We start from the raw sequence: 27,392 nt of genomic DNA, 5'->3' as shown, positions 1-27,392 counted from the left end.
CAGCATGTACACACTAAGGCACTTGCGCACACACACACACACAGTGGCTGCTAATTGAGATGTGTGTGTGTTGACAGGCCGAGAGGTGAGGTGGTGACCTGACCAGGCAGTAATAATGGCCTGCTCATCAGCTTTATCTCTCTCTGGACAACTAAACGGAGGTCAGAGAGAGAGCACAGAGGAAAAAGCCCATTATAGCTAGCATCTGTCTGCGTGTGTGTGTGTGTGTGTGTGTGTGTGTGTGTGTGTGTGTGTGTGTGTGTGTGTGTGTGTGTGTGTGTGTGTGTGTGTGTGTGTGTGTGTGTGTGTGTGTGTGTGTGTGTGTGTGTGTGTGTGTGTGTGTGTGTGTTGTTGTTGAGGGAGAGAAAGTGTTTCTCTGTGTGTACAGTACATGCGCAAAATTGCACATTGGCTCCCACTCAGATTTAAATACCAATTGTGTTTCCTGAACAAATGACTTACATAACAAAAGGCGCATCTCAATAGGTGGTCCAGGTAAGTCATGACATAGCACAAGTGGCCTTTCCTCTTTTGTCCTCTATTGCCCCTCTATTGTTCCTCAAGCAAGAGGTGAATACGATGACATCACAGATTCCCATCAAACCAACACGGTGAATGCCCTACTCCTTGGACTTTGCAGTAGTGCCTAAAAAACACTATATTGCTCAAAACATGTATCTTTTTCTACCCTTTAGTGTGTGTACTTTACTGTACTTACACTTAGGATATTGCTTTTCAACAGTAAAAGTCCAAAAATGGCTGAAGGACGTCTTTAACAAGTGGCTCTTCACAAACAAGGCTTTTCTTCACATAATATTCTTTACAGACGATGAATACACTGCTTATCTGAATGAGTTCTCCATTCATGTTCCTCCTTAACCACCTTACCTACTATACCCTCACAACAGAGTGGTGTGTGTCTAACAAAGTATCCCTGTGGAGAATGTCTTTCAATAAACATGATCATGTATGCTAATGTAGTATAGGGGTATTACACTATCTGGCTAGTTTATTATGTACAACACCCCGTTCACGAAAATGGTCCACTCCTACAGACAGTGAGTCAAGTGTCAGTGACCTGCTTTATAAAGCAGGCAGACATGGATTGAGGCATTCAGTTACTGTTCAATTCAACGTTAAAATGGGCAAAACGAGTGACCTAAGTGACTTTGAGTGTGGTATGATAATCGGTGCCAGGCGCGCCGGTTCCCGTATCTCGGAAACGCTCGGCCTCCAGGGCTTTTCACGCAGGACGGCAGTCCTGTGGGTGAAAACAGCTCGTTGATGTGAGGTCGAAAGAGAATGGCAAGAATCATGCAAACTAACAGGCAGGCCACAAATAACTGTCCAGAACTGCCGAACAGCATCTCGGAACGCACGGGCGGGCTATTGCAGCAGACGACCACACTGGGTTCCACTCATATCAGCTAAAACCAAGAAGAAGTGGCTCCAGTGGGCACACGATCACCAACACTAGACAATTGAGAGGTGGAAAAACATTCCCCACACCATTACACCACCAGCCTGTACCATTAACACCACCAGCCTGGTACCATTAACACCACCAGCCTGTACCATTAACACCACCAGCCTGGTACCATTAACACCACCAGCCTGTACCATTAACACCACCAGCCTGGTACCATTAACACCACCAGCCTGTACCATTAACACCACCAGTCTGTACCATTAACACCACCAGTCTGTACCATTAACACCACCAGCCTGGTACCATTAACACCACCAGCCTGTACCATTAACACCACCAGCCTGGTACCATTAACACCACCAGCCTGTACCATTAACACCACCAGCCTGGTACCATTAACACCACCAGCCTGTACCATTAACACCACCAGTCTGTACCATTAACACCACCAGTCTGTACCATTAACACCACCAGCCTGTACCATTAACACCACCAGCCTGGTACCATTAACACCACCAGCCTGTACCATTAACACCACCAGCCTGGTACCATTAACACCACCAGCCTGTACCATTAACACCACCAGTCTGTACCATTAACACCACCAGTCTGTACCATTAACACCACCAGCCTGTACCATTAACACCACCAGCCTGTACCATTAACACCACCAGCCTGGAACCATTAACACCACCAGCCTGTACCATTAACACCACCAGTCTGTACCATTAACACCACCAGTCTGTACCATTAACACCACCAGCCTCTACCATTAACACCACCAGCCTCTACCATTAACACCACCAGTCTGTACCATTAACACCACCAGCCTGTACCATTAACACCACTAGTCTGTACCATTACACCACCAGCCTGTACCATTAACACCACCAGCCTGTACCATTAACACCACCAGCCTGTACCATTACACCACCAGCCTGTACCATTAACACCACCAGCCTGTACCATTAACACCACCAGTCTGTACCATTAACACCACCAGTCTGTACCATTACACCACCAGCCTGTACCATTAACACCACCAGCCTGTACCATTAACACCACCAGCCTGTACCATTAACACCACCAGCCTGTACCATTAACACCACCAGCCTGTACCATTAACACCACCAGCCTGTACCATTAACACCACCCGTCTGTACCATTAACACCACCAGCCTGTACCATTAACACCACCAGCCTGTACCATTAACACCACCAGCCTGTACCATTAACACCACCAGCCTGTACCATTACACCACCAGCCTGTACCATTAACACCACCAGTCTGTACCATTAACACCACCAGCCTGTACCATTAACACCACCAGCCTGTACCATTAACACCACCAGCCTGTACCATTAACACCACCAGTCTGTACCATTAACACCACCAGCCTGTACAATTACACCACCAGCCTGTACAATTAACACCACCAGCCTGTACCATTAACACCACCAGCCTGTACCATTAACACCACCAGTCTGTACCATTAACACCACCAGCCTGTACCATTAACACCACCAGTCTGTACCATTAACACCACCAGCCTGTACCATTAACACCACCAGCCTGTACCATTAACACCACCAGTCTGTACCATTAACACCACCAGTCTGTACCATTAACACCACCAGCCTGTACCATTAACACCACCAGCCTGTACCATTAACACCACCAGTCTGTACCATTAACACCACCAGCCTGTACAATTACACCACCAGCCTGTACAATTAACACCACCAGCCTGTACCATTAACACCACCAGCCTGTACCATTAACACCACCAGTCTGTACCATTACACCACCAGCCTGTACCATTAACACCACCAGCCTGTACCATTAACACCACCAGTCTGTACCATTAACACCACCAGCCTGTACCATTAACACCACCAGCCTGTACCATTAACACCACCAGTCTGTACCATTAACACCACCAGCCTGCACCACTAACACCACCAGTCTGTACCATTAACACCACCAGCCTGTACCATTAACACCACCAGCCTGTACCATTAACACCACCAGTCTGTACCATTAACACCACCAGCCTCTACCATTAACACCACCAGCCTGTACCATTAACACCACCAGTCTGTACCATTAACACCACCAGCCTGTACCATTAACACCACCAGCCTGTACCGTTAACACCACCAGTCTGTACCATTAACACCACCAGCCTGTACAATTACACCACCAGCCTGTACAATTAACACCACCAGCCTGTACCATTAACACCACCAGTCTGTACCATTAACACCACCAGTCTGTACCATTAACACCACCAGCCTGTACCATTAACACCACCAGTCTGTACCATTAACACCACCAGCCTGTACCATTAACACCACCAGCCTCTACCATTAACACCACCAGCCTGTACAATTACACCACCAGCCTGTACCATTAACACTACCAGTCTGTACCATTAACACCACCAGCCTGTACCATTTACACCACCAGTCTGTACCATTAACACCACCAGTCTGTACCATTAACACCACCAGCCTGTACCATTAACACCACCAGCCTGTACCATTAACACCACCAGTCTGTACCATTAACACCGCCAGCCTGTACCATTAACACCACCAGCCTGTACCATTTACACCACCAGTCTGTACCATTAACACCACCAGCCTGTACCATTAACACCAACCGTCTGTACCATTAACACCACCAGTCTGTACCATTAACACCACCAGCCTGTACAATTACACCACCAGCCTGTACCATTACACCACCAGTCTGTACCATTAACACCACCAGTCTGTACCATTAACACCACCAGCCTGTACCATTAACACCACCAGCCTGTACCATTAACACCACCAGCCTGTACCATTAACACCACCAGCCTGTACCATTAACACCACCAGCCTGTACCATTACACCACCAGCCTGTACCATTAACACCACCAGCCTGTACCATTAACACCACCAGCCTGTACCATTAACACCACCAGCCTGTACCATTAACACCAGGCTGTACCATTAACACCACCAGCCTGTACCATTAACACCACCAGTCTGTACCATTAACACCACCAGCCTGTACCATTAACACCACCAGCCTGTACCATTAACACCACCAGTCTGTACCATTAACACCACCAGTCTGTACCTTTAACACCACCAGCCTGTACCATTAACACCACCAGCCTGTACAATTAACACCACCAGTCTGTACCATTAACACCACCAGTCTGTACCATTAACACCACCAGCCTGTACCATTAACACCACCAGCCTGTACCATTAACACCACCAGCCTGTACCATTAACACCAGGCTGTACCATTAACACCACCAGCCTGTACCATTAACACCACCAGTCTGTACCATTAACACCACCAGCCTGTACCATTAACACCACCAGCCTGTACCATTAACACCACCAGTCTGTACCATTAACACCACCAGCCTGTACCATTACACCACCAGCCTGTACCATTACACCACCAAGTCTGTACCATTAACACCACCAGTCTGTACCATTAACACCACCAGCCTGTACCATTAGCACCACCAGCCTGTACCATTAACACCACCAGCCTGTACCATTAACACCACCAGCCTGTACCATTAACACCACCAGCCTGTACCATTACACCACCAGCCTGTACCATTAACACCACCAGCCTGTACCATTAACACCACCAGCCTGTACCATTAACACCACCAGCCTGTACCATTAACACCAGGCTGTACCATTAACACCACCAGGCCTGTACCATTAACACCACCAGTCTGTACCATTAACACCACCAGCCTGTACCATTAACACCACCAGCCTGTACCATTAACACCACCAGTCTGTACCATTAACACCACCAGTCTGTACCTTTAACACCACCAGCCTGTACCATTAACACCACCAGCCTGTACAATTAACACCACCAGTCTGTACCATTAACACCACCAGTCTGTACCATTAACACCACCAGCCTGTACCATTAACACCACCAGCCTGTACCATTAACACCACCAGCCTGTACCATTAACACCAGGCTGTACCATTAACACCACCAGCCTGTACCATTAACACCACCAGTCTGTACCATTAACACCACCAGCCTGTACCATTAACACCACCAGCCTGTACCATTAACACCACCAGTCTGTACCATTAACACCACCAGCCTGTACCATTAACACCACCAGTCTGTACCATTAACACCACCAGCCTGTACCATTAACACCACCAGCCTGTACCATTAACACCACCAGTCTGTACCATTAACACCACCAGCCTGTACCATTAACACCACCAGCCTGTACCATTAACACCACCAGCCTGTACCATTAACACCACCAGCCTCTACCATTAACACCACCAGCCTGTACCATTAACACCACCAGCCTCTACCATTAACACCACCAGCCTGTACCACTAACACCACCAGTCTGTACCATTAACACCACCAGCCTGTACCATTAACACCACCAGCCTGTACCATTAACACCACCAGCCTGTACCATTAACACCACCAGCCTGTACCATTAACACCACCAGTCTGTACCATTAACACCACCAGCCTGTACCATTAACACCACCAGCCTGTACCATTAACACCACCAGCCTGTACCATTAACACCACCAGTCTGTACCATAACACCACCAGCCTGTACCATTAACACCACCAGCCTGTACCATTAACACCACCAGTCTGTACCATTAACACCACCAGCCTGTACCATTACACCACCAGCCTGTACCATTAACACCACCAGCCTGTACCAGTAACACCACCAGCCTGTACCATGAACACCACCAGCCTGTACCATTAACACCACCAGCCTGTACCATTAACACCACCAGTCTGTACCATTAACACCACCAGTCTGTACCATTAACACCACCAGCCTGTACCATTAACACCACCAGCCTGTACCATTAACACCACCAGCCTGTACCATTACACCACCAGCCTGTACCATTAACACCACCAGCCTGTACCATTAACACCACCAGCCTGTACCATTAACACCACCAGCCTGTACCATTAACACCACCAGTCTGTACCATTAACACCACCAGCCTGTACCATTAACACCACCAGCCTGTACCATTAACACCACCAGCCTGTACCATTAACACCACCAGCCTGTACCATTAACACCACCAGTCTGTACCATTACACCACCAGCCTGTACCATTAACACCACCAGCCTGTACCATTAACACCACCAGCCTGTACCATTAACACCACCAGCCTGTACCATTAACACCACCAGTCTGTACCATTAACACCACCAGCCTGTACCATTAACACCACCAGCCTGTACCATTAACACCACCAGCCTGTACCATTAACACCACCAGCCTGTACCATTAACACCACCAGTCTGTACCATTAACACCACCAGTCTGTACCATTAACACCACCAGCCTGTACCATTAACACCACCAGCCTGTACCATTAACACCACCAGCCTGTACCATTAACACCACCAGCCTGTACCATTAACACCACCAGTCTGTACCATTAACACCACCAACCTGTACCATTAACACCACCAGCCTGTACCATTAACACCACCAGCCTGTACCATTAACACCACCAGCCTGTACCATTAACACCACCAGTCTGTACCATTAACACCACCAGCCTGTACCATTAACACCACCAGCCTGTACCATTACACCACCAGCCTGTACCATTAACACCACCAGCCTGTACCATTAACACCACCAGCCTGTACCATTAACACCACCAGCCTGTACCATTAACACCACCAGTCTGTACCATTAACACCAACAGCCTGTACCATTAACACCACCAGCCTGTACCATTAACACCACCAGCCTGTACCATTAACACCACCAGCCTGTACCATTAACACCACCAGTCTGTACCATTACACCACCAGCCTGTACCATTAACACCACCAGCCTGTACCATTAACACCACCAGCCTGTACCATTAACACCACCAGCCTGTACCATTAACACCACCAGTCTGTACCATTAACACCACCAGCCTGTACCATTAACACCACCAGCCTGTACCATTAACACCACCAGCCTGTACCATTAACACCACCAGCCTGTACCATTAACACCAGGCTGGATGGGGCCATGGAGTCATGCTGCTTACACCAAATCCTGACCCTGCCATCAGCATGACGCAACAGGAACCGGGATTTGTCAGATAAGGCAATGTCTTCCTGGCACACGAGTATGCCCCTTGACACCAATTAGGCAATGTTTCCATGCCCCAGATAATTCAGGCTGTTCTGGAGGCAAAGGGGGGCCTGACCCAGTACTAGATGGGTGTATCTAAGTGTATGTGTGTATGAGTTTGTGAGAGAGAGATGATGCTAAGCGTCAAGGAGCGGCCAAGCCTGAGGCATCAGAGCACTGTACACACACGGCACACACACCACTACCACGGCTCCAACTAGACACACACCGTTAACCACAGTATGACACCGGTTGTATATCATGTTAGGGCTCGGTAAAACTGACATCAAACTCTACACACAATAAAAGTACCTAAAAGTCAACTGCCTGTGCAAGTAATATAAAAGCAACATCAACAATTAGGATGCAATGTTCCTCTACAAACATACAGCACATAGCCCTGACCTGTGACTCTTTACTCTATACTGATGCACTAGGCAGTACTACCATCACTCCATTCTCTGTAATACTGCCAGCTCCTCTGTTATTCAGATCTACATAACTAGCTCCCTCCACCACCGCCAACAGTGATACCCACGAGCACAACTCAAATTGCAATGAAGTGTTAATTTACTTAGCTAGATTGTGACAGACAGGATGGTTAATTGTTGATTTCATTTGGCCAGCCCTTGATAGTCATAATGTTTGGCCCCTTACTTTGACAGGCTTTGGCGGAACGGGCGGAAGAGCTGGCGGAGTGGGCGGAGGAGCGGGCGGAGGAGCAGGAAGAGTGGGCGGAGGAGCCGCGAGGTAGGAGTGGGCAGAGGAGCAGGCAGAGGAGCAAGAGGAGGAGCAGGCGGAGCGGGCGGAGGAGCAGGAGGGGCAGGCGGAGGAGCTGGCAGAGGAGCGGGCGGAGGAGCAGGAGCTGGCAGAGGAGCGGGCGGAGGAGCAGGAGGAGGAGCTGGCGGAAAGGGCGGAGGAGCAGGCGGAGGAGCGAGTGGAGGAGCGGGCGGAGGGGCTGGCGGAGGAGCGGGCAGAGGAGCCGGCGGAGAGGGCGGAGGGGCTGGCGGAGGAGCGAGCGGAGGAGCCGGCGGAGCGGGGGGAGGAGCAGGCAGAGCGGGCAGAGGAGCAGGCGGAGGGGCTGGCGGAGGAGCTGACACTAAATCACACTCTACTCCACTTTACCACTCCCTTTTTTCCCATCGCTCTTGCTCCATCTCTCATGCACATGGCATGTGTGTACAGTGTGTTTTGTGCTTACATGCATGTGTGTGTAATGTGTGAAATGTGTGCGTGTACGTGTGTGTGTTCGTGTGTGTGTGTGTGTGTGAGAGGAGAGGAGAGAGGAGAGGAGATGAAAGCCAGGCAGCCAGTGTGTGATAACAGTTCTTTGTTTTCTCAGAGGGACACGGTGGGAGGCACAGCGGAATCACACACTCAACTCAGCCTTTTACAACCTGATGATGTACCAATTAAACAGGACGATGAGAGAGAGTGGGTTGGTATGCATGACCACGGTTACATGTCAGACCGGTCCCTCAGGCTACCAGACTGCAAATGAGCTTTTACACTAAAATGTGTATTTTCCTTTGCAGTACTTTTCTTGCACCCGTCAGTCTGTTTATCTACAGCACTGTATTACACATCTAGTCAGAGTCTGGTTGTCAGTGTGTGAGTGTGTTACCTGTATCTGACTGTGTGTGTGTGTGTGTGTGTGTGTGTGTGTGTGTGTGTGTGTGTGTGTGTGTGTGTGTGTGTGTGTGTGTGTGTGTGTGTGTGTGTGTGTGTGTGTGTGTGTGTGTGTGTGTGTGTGTGTGTGTGTGTGTGTGTGTGTGTGTGTGTGTGTGTGTGTGTGTGTGTGTGTGTGTTTTCTCTGAGTGTGTTTCTGTCTCATTGCAGTTTATCACTCTTTGGTCTGTGCTATGAGCTTGGGCGTACAGTAGTGACAGATCGTCACGGCAACTCAGACACGTTCAAAAGATCATTGGCGGTGTAAAAATAGCCCCAAACAAAGGCAAATATAGACATTAATGAGCGTGTTGAGGTCCTGTGTAACGGCAGGCGGGCGGCGTTTAGTCCCAGGTGGCCTAGCGTCTCTGCCGCGTCTGAACGTCTACAGAGCAAAACGCTTCCCCCTGACAGACACCCTGTCAACGCAACAGGACATGAAACCCCATCAAAGACACAGTACTGTATAGTACAGAAGATGAAAGATACACTTCACTACCATCACCACACACACCCCCCTAGAGTCCAGAGAGAGAGTGACAGATAAAAAACAAGATGGATGGGAGAGGGGGAGAGGAAGAGAGGGGTGGATGGGAGAGAAGGGGAGAGAGACAGAGTCGTCATCCTTTCATCCACATCAATGGGCATGCATCCATCCATCCATCCAGTGCAATGCCTCTTTCCTGTCTGCAGTCTACACTAGAGCACCTCTCAGTACCTCTCCACTAAATGAGACTGGCCTTCAATACAAGTCAACATCTCTAACTAAAACAAGCAGTAAACCACCCAGTCTACAGCTATACTGACTCAAACTGGCTCTCAGCACCATACAATAGATCTACACCATACATACTGGTGTACACGCCATAGACACCACTTCACTGACTAGAACAGATGGCTCTAAAGCCACGATGGACTCGTGGCCATGGCTCTAAAACGGCTCAATCTGGGTTCACTGGGTTCAAAAGTAATACACTATATAGGGAATAGAGTGCCATTTGGGACTCACTTCAAAAGAGGTGCGGAGGAGAGCTGTGCTGCTGTACCCTAACCTGGCCACTAGGTGGCTCTTCACCTCCACAGCTGAGCTGAGCCACTGTACTGTTCTCTGGTGCTGGGTCGCTGTGACAGGCCTGCACCTTTCATCTCACAGAGAGGACCCATCAAACTGGAGTGAACAAACTAGTGGGCTCCTCAGTGTGGGTGGAGTTCTCACACAGGCATACTCACCATGCACTCATACACTGACACCACACACATTACATGTGCACACATACTAACATGCTAAGGGCACACACATGCTAAGGGCACACACATGCTAAGGGCACACATATGCGAAATAACCCTTATCAAAAGTAGTATGGACAGGCCAGCAGATGGTCTGACCATTCAAATGTTCCACTTAATGAGAAACTTTGACTCTTTCACTCTGATAGACATGATTTGCATAGACATGATGAACTAGCTCAATAAATAACCATTATTCCAGCAGCACTCTTTATTCTAGTGGCTGCATTAAGATATCTAAGATAGATTGACAGCCTCTTCAACCCCCGAGTCAATTAATGAACATTATGAGAGAGAAAATATACTGGAATCACTTTTGACTTTTAAAGGTAGGATAAATAATGGCAAATTATATAATTGACCTTAGAGGTGCTGTATGCTCCACTACATATGCATACGGGAGATTAAAAAACACCTATAAATATTAATGTGGGCCAATTTCCCAGCACAAATAAGTCATGCATTATCTCTGTGTGGGCTTAGAGTGGAATCAGCCTCGTGCCCCTCCCCCACTGATACAAGACTGACAGGTGGACGGACGGAGAGACAGACACGAGGACAGCAGGACAAACAGGACAATGGAGAAGACAGATCAACCAACACTACTACTCCAGAGGTCTTTCTCCAACACTTTAGTTGATGCTCTGCTTATTAACGTCTTAATAAGGCATTTGTAAATACTTTACTAACAATTAGTAGACTATAGCGTTTGTTGACATAGCATAAGCACATCTATATGCAATCCCTTTATTACGCATAGCTTTAATCATATGCTGTATAAATCATGGAACAACCAGCTTTAATCATATGCTGTATAAACCATGGAACAACCAGCTTTAATCATATGCTGTATAAACCATGGAACAAACAGCTTTAATCATATGCTGTATAAACCATGGAACAACCAGCTTTAATCATATGCTGTATAAACCATGGAACAACCAACTTTAATCATATGCTGTATAAACCATGGAACAACCAGCTTTAATCATATGCTGTATAAACCATGGAACAACCAGCTTTAATCATATGCTGTATAAACCATGGAACAACCAGCTTTAATCATATGCTGTATAAACCATGGAACAACCAACTTTAATCATATGCTGTATAAACCATGGAACAACCAGCTTTAATCATATGCTGTATAAACCATGGAACAACCAGCTTTAATCATATGCTGTATAAACCATGGAACAACCAGCTTTAATCATATGCTGTATAAACCATGGAACAACCAGCTTTAATCATATGCTCTATAAACCATGGAACAAACAGCTTTAATCATATGCTGTATAAACCATGGAACAACCAGCTTTAATCATATGCTGTATAAACCATGGAACAACCAACTTTAATCATATGCTGTATAAACCATGGAACAACCAGCTTTAATCATATGCTCTATAAACCATGGAACAAACAGCTTTAATCATATGCTGTATAAACCATGGAACAACCAGCTTTAATCATATGCTGTATAAACCATGGAACAACCAACTTTAATCATATGCTGTATAAACCATGGAACAACCAGCTTTAATCATATGCTGTATAAACCATGGAACAAACAGCTTTAATCATATGCTGTATAAACCATGGAACAACCAGCTTTAATCATATGCTGTATAAACCATGGAACAACCAGCTTTAATCATATGCTGTATAAACCATGGAACAAACAGCTTTAATCATATGCTGTATAAACCATGGAACAAACAGCTTTAATCATATGCTGTATAAACCATGGAACAACCAGCTTTAATCATATGCTGTATAAACCATGGAACAAACAGCTTGACTCATATGCTGTATAAACCATGGAACAACCAGCTTTAATCATATGCTGTATAAACCATGGAACAACCAGCTTTAATCATATGCTGTATAAACCATGGAACAACCAACTTTAATCATATGCTGTATAAACCATGGAACAACCAGCTTTAATCATATGCTGTATAAACCATGGAACAACCAGCTTTAATCATATGCTGTATAAACCATGGAACAACCAGCTTTAATCATATGCTGTATAAACCATGGAACAACCAGCTTTAATCATATGCTCTATAAACCATGGAACAAACAGCTTTAATCATATGCTGTATAAACCATGGAACAACCAGCTTTAATCATATGCTGTATAAACCATGGAACAACCAACTTTAATCATATGCTGTATAAACCATGGAACAACCAGCTTTAATCATATGCTCTATAAACCATGGAACAAACAGCTTTAATCATATGCTGTATAAACCATGGAACAACCAGCTTTAATCATATGCTGTATAAACCATGGAACAACCAACTTTAATCATATGCTGTATAAACCATGGAACAACCAGCTTTAATCATATGCTGTATAAACCATGGAACAAACAGCTTTAATCATATGCTGTATAAACCATGGAACAAACAGCTTTAATCATATGCTGTATAAACCATGGAACAACCAGCTTTAATCATATGCTGTATAAACCATGGAACAAACAGCTTTAATCATATGCTGTATAAACCATGGAACAAACAGCTTTAATCATATGCTGTATAAACCATGGAACAACCAGCTTTAATCATATGCTGTATAAACCATGGAACAAACAGCTTGACTCATATGCTGTATAAACCATGGAACAACCAGCTTTAATCATATGCTGTATAAACCATGGAACAACCAGCTTTAATCATATGCTGTATAAACCATGGAACAACCAGCTTTAATCATATGCTGTATAAACCATGGAACAACCAGCTTTAATCATATGCTGTATAAACCATGGAACAACCAGCTTTAATCATATGCTGTATAAACCATGGAACAACCAGCTTTAATCATATGCTGTATAAACCATGGAACAACCAGCTTTAATCATATGCTGTATAAACCATGGAACAACCAGCTTTAATCATATGCTGTATAAACCATGGAACAACCAGCTTTAATCATATGCTGTATAAACCATGGAACAACCAGCTTTAATCATATGCTCTATAAACCATGGAACAAACAGCTTTAATCATATGCTGTATAAACCATGGAACAACCAGCTTTAATCATATGCTGTATAAACCATGGAACAACCAACTTTAATCATATGCTGTATAAACCATGGAACAACCAGCTTTAATCATATGCTGTATAAACCATGGAACAAACAGCTTTAATCATATGCTGTATAAACCATGGAACAAACAGCTTTAATCATATGCTGTATAAACCATGGAACAACCAGCTTTAATCATATGCTGTATAAACCATGGAACAAACAGCTTTAATCATCTGCTGTATAAAACATGGAACAACCAGCTTTAATCATATGCTGTATAAACCATGGAACAACCAGCTTTAATCATATGCTGTATAAACCATGGAACAACCAGCTTTAATCATATGCTCTATAAACCATGGAACAAACAGCTTTAATCATATGCTGTATAAACCATGGAACAACCAGCTTTAATCATATGCTGTATAAACCATGGAACAACCAACTTTAATCATATGCTGTATAAACCATGGAACAACCAGCTTTAATCATATGCTGTATAAACCATGGAACAAACAGCTTTAATCATATGCTGTATAAACCATGGAACAAACAGCTTTAATCATATGCTGTATAAACCATGGAACAACCAACTTTAATCATATGCTGTATAAACCATGGAACAAACAGCTTTAATCATATGCTGTATAAACGATGGAACAAACAGCTTTAATCATATGCTGTATAAACCATGGAACAACCAGCTTTAATCATATGCTGTATAAACCATGGAACAAACAGCTTTAATCATATGCTGTATAAACCATGGAACAACCAGCTTTAATCATATGCTGTATAAACCATGGAACAACCAGCTTTAATCATATGCTGTATAAACCATGGAACAACCAGCTTTAATCATATGCTGTATAAACCATGGAACAACCAGCTTTAATCATATGCTGTATAAACCATGGAACAACCAGCTTTAATCATATGCTGTATAAACCATGGAACAACCAGCTTTAATCATATGCTGTATAAACCATGGAACAACCAGCTTTAATCATATGCTGTATAAACCATGGAACAACCAACTTTAATCATATGCTGTATAAACCATGGAACAACCAGCTTTAATCATATGCTGTATAAACCATGGAACAACCAGCTTTAATCATATGCTGTATAAACCATGGAACAACCAGCTTTAATCATATGCTGTATAAACCATGGAACAACCAGCTTTAATCATATGCTGTATAAACCATGGAACAACCAGCTTTAATCATATGCTGTATAAACCATGGAACAACCAGCTTTAATCATATGCTGTGTAAACCATGGAACAACCAACTTTAATCATATGCTGTATAAACCATGGAACAACCAGCTTTAATCATATGCTGTATAAACCATGGAACAAACAGCTTTAATCATATGCTGTATAAACCATGGAACAACCAGCTTTAATCATATGCTGTATAAACCATGGAACAACCAACTTTAATCATATGCTGTATAAACCATGGAACACACAGCTTTAATCATATGCTGTATAAACCATGGAACAAACAGCTTTAATCATATGCTGTATAAACCATGGAACAACCAGCTTTAATCATATGCTGTATAAACCATGGAACAAACAGCTTTAATCATATGCTGTATAAACCATGGAACAACCAGCTTTAATCATATGCTGTATAAACCATGGAACAACCAGCTTTAATCATATGCTGTATAAACCATGGAACAACCAGCTTTAATCATATGCTGTATAAACCATGGAACAAACAGCTTTAATCATATGCTGTATAAACCATGGAACAACCAGCTTTAATCATATGCTGTATAAACCATGGAACAACCAGCTTTAATCATATGCTGTATAAACCATGGAACAACCAGCTTTAATCATATGCTGTATAAACCATGGAACAACCAGCTTTAATCATATGCTGTATAAACCATGGAACAACCAGCTTTAATCATATGCTGTATAAACCATGGAACAACCAGCTTTAATCATATGCTGTATAAACCATGGAACAACCAGCTTTAATCATATGCTGTATAAACCATGGAACAACCAACTTTAATCATATGCTGTATAAACCATGGAACAACCAGCTTTAATCATATGCTGTATAAACCATGGAACAACCAGCTTTAATCATATGCTGTATAAACCATGGAACAACCAGCTTTAATCATATGCTGTATAAACCATGGAACAACCAGCTTTAATCATATGCTGTATAAACCATGGAACAACCAGCTTTAATCATATGCTGTATAAACCATGGAACAACCAGCTTTAATCATATGCTGTGTAAACCATGGAACAACCAACTTTAATCATATGCTGTATAAACCATGGAACAACCAGCTTTAATCATATGCTGTATAAACCATGGAACAAACAGCTTTAATCATATGCTGTATAAACCATGGAACAACCAGCTTTAATCATATGCTGTATAAACCATGGAACAACCAACTTTAATCATATGCTGTATAAACCATGGAACACACAGCTTTAATCATATGCTGTATAAACCATGGAACAAACAGCTTTAATCATATGCTGTATAAACCATGGAACAACCAGCTTTAATCATATGCTGTATAAACCATGGAACAAACAGCTTTAATCATATGCTGTATAAACCATGGAACAACCAGCTTTAATCATATGCTGTATAAACCATGGAACAACCAGCTTTAATCATATGCTGTATAAACCATGGAACAACCAGCTTTAATCATATGCTGTATAAACCATGGAACAACCAGCTTTAATCATATGCTGTATAAACCATGGAACAACCAGCTTTAATCATATGCTGTATAAACCATGGAACAACCAGCTTTAATCATATGCTGTATAAACCATGGAACAAACAGCTTTAATCATATGCTGTATAAACCATGGAACAACCAACTTTAATCATATGCTGTATAAACCATGGAACAAACAGCTTTAATCATATGCTGTATAAACCATGGAACAAACATCTTTAATCATATGCTGTATAAACCATGGAACAACCAGCTTTAATCATATGCTGTATAAACCATGGAACAAACAGCTTTAATCATCTGCTGTATAAACCATGGAACAACCAGCTTTAATCATATGCTGTATAAACCATGGAACAAACAACTTTAATCATATGCTGTATAAACCATGGAACAAACAGCTTTAATCATATGCTGTATAAACCATGGAACAACCAGCTTTAATCATATGCTGTATAAACCATGGAACAACCAGCTTTTATCATATGCTGTATAAACCATGGAACAACCAGATTTTATCATATGCTGTATAAACCATGGAACAACCAGCTTTAATCATATGCTGTATAAACCATGGAACAACCAGCTTTAATCATATGCTGTATAAACCATGGAACAACCAGCTTTAATCATATGCTGTATAAACCATGGAACAACCAGCTTTAATCATATGCTGTATAAACCATGGAACAAACAGCTTTAAACATGGGTTTACTCCATTTAACGGTTAACATCAGAAATCAAACGAACGTAACAATAATTGTATCTTACTGTATCACTGACTAAAGTGTTGCAGCCCCATCTGTACTGAGGGTCTAATTCACAGCTCAACAGGAGCACACAGTCCTCTTTACAGTTGATTAGCTTTCTGATGTCTATTTTAGTCTCCTTACAGGCACTATAAACAACAGATAATTATGTGTATTATTGTGCTATACACAATTAAAATATGTATATTCCCAGGCATACACACACACTTTATCTTCAACTAATTCATCCATTCTGTCAAACCAGGCCACGAGGCACCATTTTCAACCCACTACATAATCTCTCGTCTGTATTTGTGGATTTACAAAGCGTGAAAAGTGATATGATTTGTATATTTATACATTTCCCCATATAAATAGGAGGGAAGATTAGATGCACATCAATCATGGGCCGGCCCCGAGGAATAAAGGAAAGGTTAGTAGATTTATCACTCTGCCTCATGTTGCTGTACTGCTCTCTCTCTCTGCTGGGGGAGATTTAAATACGGAGAGACATACAGTCTGACTAACCGTTGTCCTCTGAGGACTGCTGCAGATACACCCCTGTGCACTCTTCATGCACACACACCATTAACTAAGAGAGTGTGTGCGCACAACACATGCACGCACGGTACACACAAAAAGACACACACAGTGAGAATGCGGTCCATGCCGTAGCCCCAGTGGTACAGTAGTTGTGTGAAGTGGAGAGGCTTTCAGAAATCACTGAGGGAGCAGCAGGCCAACCCTGACACTGGGGTGTGTGTGTGTGTGTGTGTGTGTGTGTGTGTGTGTGTGTGTGTGTGTGTGTGTGTGTGTGTGTGTGTGTGTGTGTGTGTGTGTGTGTGTGTGTGTGTGTGTGTGTGTGTGTGTGTGTGTGTGTGTGTGTGTGTGTGTGTGTGTGTGTGAGCGCGGGTCTATTGATCCCTGTCCTGTGTGATTGATTCTATTCATCCTGAGCCCATGGCTACAGTCAATCATGAGCAGCAGGTTCTGATCATACGCTCCTCTACTCCTCTGCCTGGACAAGAAATAGTGAGTCTAGTTGGGTCCAACTGGACTAGAGCTTCATACAGACCTCTACTCCATGGTCTACAGGTTACATATCAGTACTGTCCTCCTCAAGCACATTCAACACCTGAGCTGTTCTCATTCACAGTATACGTAGAAGGCAGTCAAACACCCAGTAGATAAAACACTTAGACAACACACGCCGAGTGACAGAGCTCCACTTCACTTCCCTGGCCTGTTAATTGGCCTGTATCTGAGTGCTGTAAAGTTTGTTCATGGTATATACGGGGGCAGAGCAGGACTCTGACTCTCACACACATCCTTCCTCTTTGTTTACAGCTCTCCCCTGAGGAACCCGCTCTAAAGAGGTGCCTGACCTCAATTTCTCTCACTTTCCTCTCCTTTAAATCTCATGAATAAATGCTCATAAATAACTGTGTTTGTCTGAGGAGAGGAGAGCCAGCCCAGGAGCACACAGCCACTTTACAGTACACACAGTAACTTTAGTACCCACTAACAGTAACGTTAGTAGACACTCCAGAAGACTGGAGTCTATAGTTACAGTAACGTTAGTAGACACTCCAGAAGACTGGAGTCTATAGTTACAGTAACATTAGTAGACACTCCAGAAGACTGGAGTCTATAGTTACAGTAACATTAGTAGACACTCCAGAAGACTGGAGTCTATAGTTACAGTAACGTTAGTAGACACTCCAGAAGACTGGAGTCTATAGTTACAGTAACGTTAGTAGACACTCCAGAAGACTGGAGTCTATAGTTACAGTAACGTTAGTAGACACTCCAGTAGACTGGAGTCTATAGTTACAGTAACGTTAGTAGACACTCCAGTAGACTGGAGTCTATAGTTACAGTAACGTTAGTAGACACTCCAGTAGACTGGAGTCTATAGTTACAGTAACGTTAGTAGACACTCCAGTAGACTGGAGTCTATAGTTACAGTAACGTTAGTAGACACTCCAGTAGACTGGAGTCTATAGTTACAGTAATGTTAGTAGACACTCCAGAAGACTGGAGTCTATAGTTACAGTAACTTTAGTAGACACTCCAGTAGACTGGAGTCTATAGTTACAGTAACGTTAGTAGACACTCCAGAAGACTGGAGTCTATAGTTACAGTAACTTTAGTAAACACTCCAGTAGACTGGAGTCCATAGTTACAGTAACGTTAGTAGACACTCCAGTAGACTGGAGTCCATAGTTACAGTAACGTTAGTAGACACTCCAGTAGACTGGAGTCTATAGTTACAGTAACTTTAGTAGACACTCCAGAAGACTGGAGTCTATAGTTACAGTAACTTTAGTAAACACTCCAGTAGACTGGAGTCCATAGTTACAGTAACTTTAGTAAACACTCCAGTAGACTGGAGTCCATAGTTACAGTAACATTAGTAGACACTCCAGTAGACTGGAGTCTATAGTTACAGTAACGTTAGTAGACACTCCAGTAGACTGGAGTCCATAGTTACAGTAACTTTAGTAGACACTCCAGTAGACTGGAGTCCATAGTTACAGTAACGTTAGTAGACACTCCAGTAGACTGGAGTCTACAGTTACAGTAACGTTAGTACACACTCCAGAAGACTGGAGTCTTTAGTTACAGTAACGTTAGTAAACACTCCAGAAGACTGGAGTCTATAGTTACAGTAACGGTAGTAGACACTCCAGTAGACTGGAGTCTATAGTTACAGTAATGTTAGTAAACACTCCAGAAGACTGGAGTCTATAGTTACAGTAACTTTAGTAAACACTCCAGTAGACTGGAGTCCATAGTTACAGTAACGTTAGTAGACACTCCAGTAGACTGGAGTCCATAGTTACAGTAACGTTAGTAGACACTCCAGTAGACTGGAGTCTATAGTTACAGTAACGTTAGTAGACACTCCAGAAGACTGGTGTCCATAGTTACAGTAACTTTAGTAGACACTCCAGTAGACTTGAGTCTATAGTTACAGTAACGTTAGTAGACACTCCAGTAGACTGGAGTCCATAGTTACAGTAACGTTAGTAGACACTCCAGTAGACTGAAGTCTATAGTTACAGTAACGTTAGTAGACACTCCAGTAGACTGGAGTCTATAGTTACAGTAACGTTAGTAGACACTCCAGAAGACTGGAGTCTATAGTTACAGTAACGTTAGTAGACACTCCAGTAGACTGGAGTCTATAGTTACAGTAACGTTAGTAGACACTCCAGTAGACTGGAGTCTATAGTTACAGTAACGTTAGTAGACACTCCAGTAGACTGGAGTCTATAGTTACAGTAACGTTAGTAGACACTCCAGAAGACTGGAGTCCATAGTTACAGTAACGTTAGTAGACACTCCAGTAGACTGGAGTCCATAGTTACAGTAACGTTAGTAGACACTCCAGTAGACTGGAGTCTATAGTTACAGTAACGTTAGTAGACACTCCAGTAGACTGGAGTCCATAGTTACAGTAACTTTAGTAGACACTCCAGTAGACTGGAGTCTATAGTTACAGTAACGTTAGTAGACACTCCAGTAGACTGGAGTCTACAGTTACAGTAATGTTGGTCCACTCAAACACTATATCATGATAGATAGGGGTAGGAGTAACAGTCTCCAGCTTAGCTACTGTATTGGTAGGTACTGAATTGAGTCAACATTGTCTAGAAGAATAGTGATTAGTGTTCCTTACTGGTATCTCACACTGGCCGTAGTCACACTGGTCTATGGTCTGGCTGGAAGAAGGAAGACTCTCCACGGTTCTTAGCCATCTCGATCAGCCCCATGGCTGTCCTCACCGTGGCATTGCGAGCATGGACAAACACCATCACCTGGGTCACACAGAGAACAGAGACACGGATCAGTCTGGGTCAAAGGGAAAAACACAGAGGACGGAGAGAGGTCAGTCTTGAGCATAGACAAACACCATCACCTGGAATGGAGACGCAGAGAACACAAACACAGGTCAGTCTGGGGTCAAAGGTCAGAGGTCAAAACACACAGACGTAGAGGTCAGCCCACACTGTTCGCTACAACATTCCTCTTTCAATTAATAGCACTACTGTACAGTGCTGTTCCTTGCCACACTAAAGCACCATTGTGACTGCATATACTTCTCCTCTCCTGCTGTATTGTATGAGAACAACAGAAGGTCATGGTGCCATTTTAATCTTTTGTTAAAGGACAGAGAAGGGCTGTAATTTTCCTATTACACTCAGACTGCCCTTGTAAAACAGTCAATACCACAGACAAAACAATCAATAAAATAAATACAAGACAGTTATGAGATGGAGGCAAAGGACTCTCTCTCTTCCTCTCTCCCTCCTTCGCTACCCCTCCCCCCTCCTCGCTCCCTCCCCCCACCTCGCTCCCTACTTCCCTCCCTACTTCCCTCATCTTTTAAGGACACTATAAAGGGACAAGAGAGAGGAGTGAGGGAGGGAGAGAATATGAGAAACAGTGGGAGGGGAGATATGAAAGGGAGAGATAGCATGTTAATATCCATGTGTGAGTGTGTGTCTCTGTGTACATGTGTGAGTACAGGCCTGAAGGGTGTGTGTTTCCTCAGAACAGATAATGTGCCACCATTGATTCCTGTTCTGCTGCAGAGCTCAGAAGTGTCATCCCCTTCTCTGTCACTGTTCTCGGTCTAACCCCTCACTGCTGGGCTGGCACAGTTACACCACTACTACGCGCACGCACACACACAGGGCTGTTCCTGTTATGGAATTTTGGATATCAATTAATTGTCATGCAAATGGTCATGTTGTCAATTTTTGTAGATATTTTTTTTGCACATGTAATGTATCATAATGCCACTGCACCCACCGATCAGTTTACCCGACATTCTTTTTTACCACTACGTCACTACCAAACATTCACTGGACACACACACACACACACACACACACACACACACACACACACACACACACACACACACACACACACACACACACACACACACACACACACACACACACACACACACACACACACACACACACACACACACACACACACACACACACACACACACACACACACACACACACACACAGAGAAATAGATTTCCCTCCCTCTGTCTAATTTCACGCATAGGATCCATGTCAACCCATTGGTGCAGTGTGTGTGTAGAGCGGAGATAATCACAGTGGACAATTACAGCCAATAACCATTAACTAAAAATAAGAATTGTCATAATCATCATATTACATTCATTTTCGGGCAGGGGGGAATGAAATGTACTTTCCAGTAACTACAGTTTGTCCAATAGCAGCAGTCAAATGAGTGTGTGAGACAGGAGTCACCAAAGCTGTGCTGTATATGTTGTAGCACATTTTACATGATGCATTATGATGCATTACAAGCTCAAACATTTTGAAATGTCAGCTTGAAACTTCTCTTCTTTCTCTTCAAGTCTAATGTGTCACCATTCAGCCATGTTGAAGGCAGCAGCAGCAGGGCCTAGCTGGATAGTTTCATCTCCTCAGCACAGTGACTTAAGAAATTACAGAATGTCTGGGGTTTGGAAATGACTTGCGGCAGCAACGCCAGATGAAGTGAAACATTCTCTTAATGTGATGCTGTACATCACACGCCACACACACACACCCACAATGTGATATGTCGATGTGATATCACTAAATAGTCTATTCTATTAATTAGCCTAAAGTTAAACCTCTTTTTCTGCAGGGTTACCTATACTAAGCAGGGGTTAGCACAGATTGAGCAGCGTAGCCTGGCGTCTCCTCCATACCCTCGCTGTGGGCCCATAGACCACTGCAGCAAACTGTTATTTATTGAAGCTGTTTTATCAGTGCAGAGCTGTGAGGAGGGAAGCGTCCACGGTAACCGCTGGTTTGAGAGCTTATTAAAGTTCCGTCTGCCGGGCTGAAACCCCAGCACAGGAGGGCCAGGGGGCTTCATCCAGACAATTCCATCTATCACCCTCCCAGATGAAATTAATATATGTCACAGCCACTTCTGACAATTTAATATGGAGCCTAGACAGATGCTCCCTATTGGAGAGTTTTGGCTCCAGGGCTGTGACCCACAGACAGAAAGATGACATCACATCTAGACTCACCTACTGTGAGACTGAAAACACAAACCACACATAATAAATTATACACAAACCACATTCTCCAATTCAGATACCAGAACCTGGTACAGTATTTCAGATCCTTTAAAAAAAATGTATTGACAGCAGGCAAACTGTGTGTAGATTAATTTACTTGTGCCCTGTGTGTGTTTGAGTGAGACAATGTGTGTGTGCGCTCGTGGTGTGCCTAAGTGTGTGTACGTGTTGTGCACATAGGTGTGTGTGTGTATGTTAAGGGGATACAGACAGAACCAGCAGGCTGGACTGGGAACTCAACACACAGTGCAGATGGGGCTGAGTGGAAACGGATGAATCCACAACTCTGGAAGCTGGGAGAGTGAGTCTGGTGGAGTAAAGCTGGGGAAGTGAGTCTGGTGGAGTGAGTCTGGTGGAGTAAAGCTGGGGGAGTGAGTCTGGTGGAGTAAAGCTGGGGGAGTGAGTCTGGTGGAGTAAAGCTGGGGAAGTGAGTCTGGCGGAGTAAAGCTGGTGGAGTGAGTCTGGCGGAGTAAAGCTGGTGGAGTGAGTCTGGTGGAGTAAAGCTGGTGGAGTAAGTCTGGTGGAGTGAGTCTGGCGGAGTAAAGCTGGGGGAGTGAGTCTGGCGGAGTAAAGCTGGTGGAGTAAGTCTGGTGGAGTAAAGCTGGTGGAGTGAGTCTGGTGGAGTGAGTCTGGTGGAGTAAAGCTGGTGGAGTGAGTCTGGTGGAGTAAGTGGTGGAGTGAGTGGTGGAGTAAAGCTGGTGGAGTGAGTCTGGTGGAGTAAAGCTGGTGGAGTGAGTCTGGTGGAGTGAGTCTGGTGGAGTAAAGCTGGTGGAGTGAGTCTGGTGGAGTGAGTCTGGTGGAGTGAGTCTGGTGGAGTAAAGCTGGGGGAGTGAGTCTGGTGGAGTAAAGCTGGTGGAGTGAGTCTGGTGGAGTGAGTCTGGTGGAGTGAGTCTGGTGGAGTAAAGCTGGGGGAGTGAGTCTGGTGGAGTAAAGCTGGTGGAGTGAGTCTGGTGGAGTGAGTCTGGTGGAGTAAAGCTGGGGGAGTGAGTCTGGTGGAGTAAAGCTGGTGGAGTGAGTCTGGTGGAGTGAGTCTGGTGGAGTAAAGCTGGGGGAGTGAGTCTGGTGGAGTAAAGCTGGTGGAGTGAGTCTGGTGGAGTGAGTCTGGTGGAGTGAGTCTGGTGGAGTAAAGCTGGGGGAGTGAGTCTGGTGGAGTAAAGCTGGGGGAGTGAGTCTGGTGGAGTAAAGCTGGGGGAGTGAGTCTGGTGGAGTAAAGGTGGGGGAGTGAGTCTGGTGGAGTAAAGCGTGGGGAGTGAGTCTGGTGGAGTGAGTCTGGTGGAGTAAAGCTGGTGGAGTGAGTCTGGTGGAGTGAGTCTGGTGGAGTAAAGCGTGGGGAGTGAGTCTGGTGGAGTGAGTCTGGTGGAGTAAAGCTGGTGGAGTGAGTCTGGGGGAGTGAGTCTGGTGGAGTAAAGCTGGTGGAGTGAGTCTGGTGGAGTGAGTCTGGTGGAGTGAGTCTGGTGGAGTAAAGCTGGGGGAGTGAGTCTGGTGGAGTAAAGCGTGGGGAGTGAGTCTGGTGGAGTGAGTCTGGTGGAGTAAAGCTGGTGGAGTGAGTCTGGGGGAGTGAGTCTGGTGGAGTAAAGCTGGTGGAGTGAGTCTGGTGGAGTGAGTCTGGTGGAGTGAGTCTGGTGGAGTAAAGCTGGGGGAGTGAGTCTGGTGGAGTAAAGCTGGGGGAGTGAGTCTGGTGGAGTAAAGCTGGGGGAGTGAGTCTGGTGGAGTAAAGCTGGGGGAGTGAGTCTGGTGGAGTAAAGGTGGGGGAGTGAGTCTGGTGGAGTAAAGCGTGGGGAGTGAGTCTGGTGGAGTGAGTCTAGTGGAGTAAAGCTGGGGGAGTGAGTCTGGTGGAGTGAGTCTGGTGGAGTAAAGCTGGTGGAGTGAGTCTGGGGGAGTGAGTCTGGTGGAGTAAAGCTGGGGGAGTAAAGCTGGGGGAGTGAGTCTGGTGGAGTAAAGGTGGGGGAGTGAGTCTGGTGGAGTAAAGCGTGGGGAGTGAGTCTGGTGGAGTGAGTCTGGTGGAGTAAAGCTGGGGGAGTGAGTCTGGTGGAGTGAGTCTGGTGGAGTGAGTCTGGTGGAGTAAAGCTGGGGGAGTGAGTCTGGTGGAGTGAGTCTGGTGGAGTAAAGCTGGTGGAGTGAGTCTGGTGGAGTAAAGCTGGTGGAGTGAGTCTGGTGGAGTAAAGCTGGTGGAGTGAGTCTGGTGGAGTGAGTCTGGTGGAGTAAAGCTGTTGGAGTGAGTCTGGTGGAGTAAAGCTGGGGGAGTGAGTCTGGGGGAGTGAGTCTGGTGGAGTAAAGCTGGTGGAGTGAGTCTGGTGGAGTGAGTCTGGTGGAGTAAAGCTGGGGGAGTGAGTCTGGTGGAGTAAAGCTGGGGGAGTGAGTCTGGTGGAGTGAGTCTGGTGGAGTAAAGCTGGGGGAGTGAGTCTGGTGGAGTAAAGCTGGGGGAGTGAGTCTGGTGGAGTGAGTCTGGTGGAGTAAAGCTGGGGGAGTTAGTCTGGTGGAGTGAGTCTGGTGGAGTAAAGCTGGTGGAGTGAGTCTGGTGGAGTAAAGCTGGGGGCTGGAGAGGGAGACAGACTAACGCACACAGTACAGAGAACCTTACCTGATGTCCATTTCTGATCTGCTCCAGAATCTTCTCATAGCAAACCTCCTCCATATCGTGAAGCTGCTGGATCTGAGAGAAACACATATTAGCTGTGTTAGAACTGTTTAAGAGCATTGGCCCAGTAAACAAAAGGTCGCTGGTTCGAATCCCTGAGCCGGCAAGGAGAAAAAACCTGCCATTCTGCCCTTGAGCAAGGCAGTTAACTCCCAACAACAACTGCTATCCGGGCACCGATGACATGGACATCGATTAACCCAACCCTCTCTGATTCAGAGGGGTTGTGTTAAATGCAGAAGACACATTTCGGGTTGAATGCATTCAGTTTAGCAACTGACTAGGTATCCCCTTTCCCCTACGTTTAACCCGGTCAAATGATTCAGAAGAACGTGGTAAAACAAAACTCGTGGCCCTGCTAAAGACACATGAGTTCTGGCAGTATGGTCAGCTTGATGCGTGTTAGCAGTGTGTGTGTGTGTGTGTGTGTGTGTGTGTGTGTGGTCACCTTGTTGGTGGTCTTGATGCCTACGAAGCTCTGTCCGAGGGGCACGGGTCTGAAGCGGCTGTCGAAGTAGAAGAGTCCGATGTAGGGGTTGACGTGGAGGAAGGAGGCCACGTCCAGGTAGTTGGGCAGCCAGGATACGGATCATACTGTGGGTCGACTCCACCTGGAATAAACCCACACCAAGGTCAAAGGTCACACCATGATGACATCACAATCCGATTGGACTTCACCAGGCATGACACAAAGTGATTTCAGTAGGTGATTTAGATCAAACATGGATGCTTCCCTACACCAGTCTCCTCAAAAGGGAAGAAGTGAGGGAGGGTGCTGTCTTACACGCGAGGTGGACAAGAAGCATACACTTAAGAACAGGAAAGAGTGTAGGTGTGTCTGTGTGTGTGGGAGAGAGAAAGCGAGGGGGAGAGAACAGATAGATGTAGACAGAGAGCAGCGAGGGAGAGAGAGAGTGTGAGAGGCCTATCTCCTTGCCTCCTGTGGTGAGTGTGACAGGGAAGATTGGCGAGGCTTTTAATGTGGTGCAGTACCCGTCTATACCCACTATCAAGATAGGGCCCAGCCAATCCCTGGCAGCCGATAGCCCTGGCCCGGATCAGCCTAACACACACACAGCACTGTGTCAGCCCAGTGGTACAAAGCGGTCCATACTGTAGATACACATTACGTTCATTAACAGTGCCCGTCAGCCTGGTTGAGTGGATAGTGGGCTTCTTACAGACACCATTTCTCCATTACTCTCACTGTTAATGGGCTCTAGAGGGCGGCTGCTTTCCCTGAGCTTTGTCCCAGATAGTCTATTCAATGTTTCAGCAATACCAACACATTACATTATCAGCATTAGTTAATTATACAGTATTCCACACTTCTGCATCTATGATACTTTACCAAAGAGCCATCCACACTAATGCCTCCAGTGATGAACGGCGATGCAGGTAATAACCTAAGTTTATCTACGGAGCAACGCAAAGTCTGGCGTTAATCTCCCCGACGACGGGAGAAAATTAAAATTAAATAAACCAAAACTTTGACAA

At 45.0% G+C, this 27,392-nt stretch overlaps 1 pseudogene; it reads right to left on the bottom strand.

Moving 5' to 3' along the window:
* LOC139564274 (activating signal cointegrator 1 complex subunit 3-like) overlaps positions 1-27,392 on the bottom strand; it is a 121,701-nt pseudogene that overhangs the window by 54,247 nt on the left and 40,062 nt on the right.

Source organism: Salvelinus alpinus, chromosome 35 (assembly GCF_045679555.1).
Source record: "Salvelinus alpinus chromosome 35, SLU_Salpinus.1, whole genome shotgun sequence".
NCBI classification, from domain to species: Eukaryota; Metazoa; Chordata; class Actinopteri; order Salmoniformes; family Salmonidae; genus Salvelinus; species Salvelinus alpinus.
The sequence above is the reverse complement of the archived record's forward strand: the minus strand, read 5'-3'. Positions and strand labels throughout refer to the sequence as shown.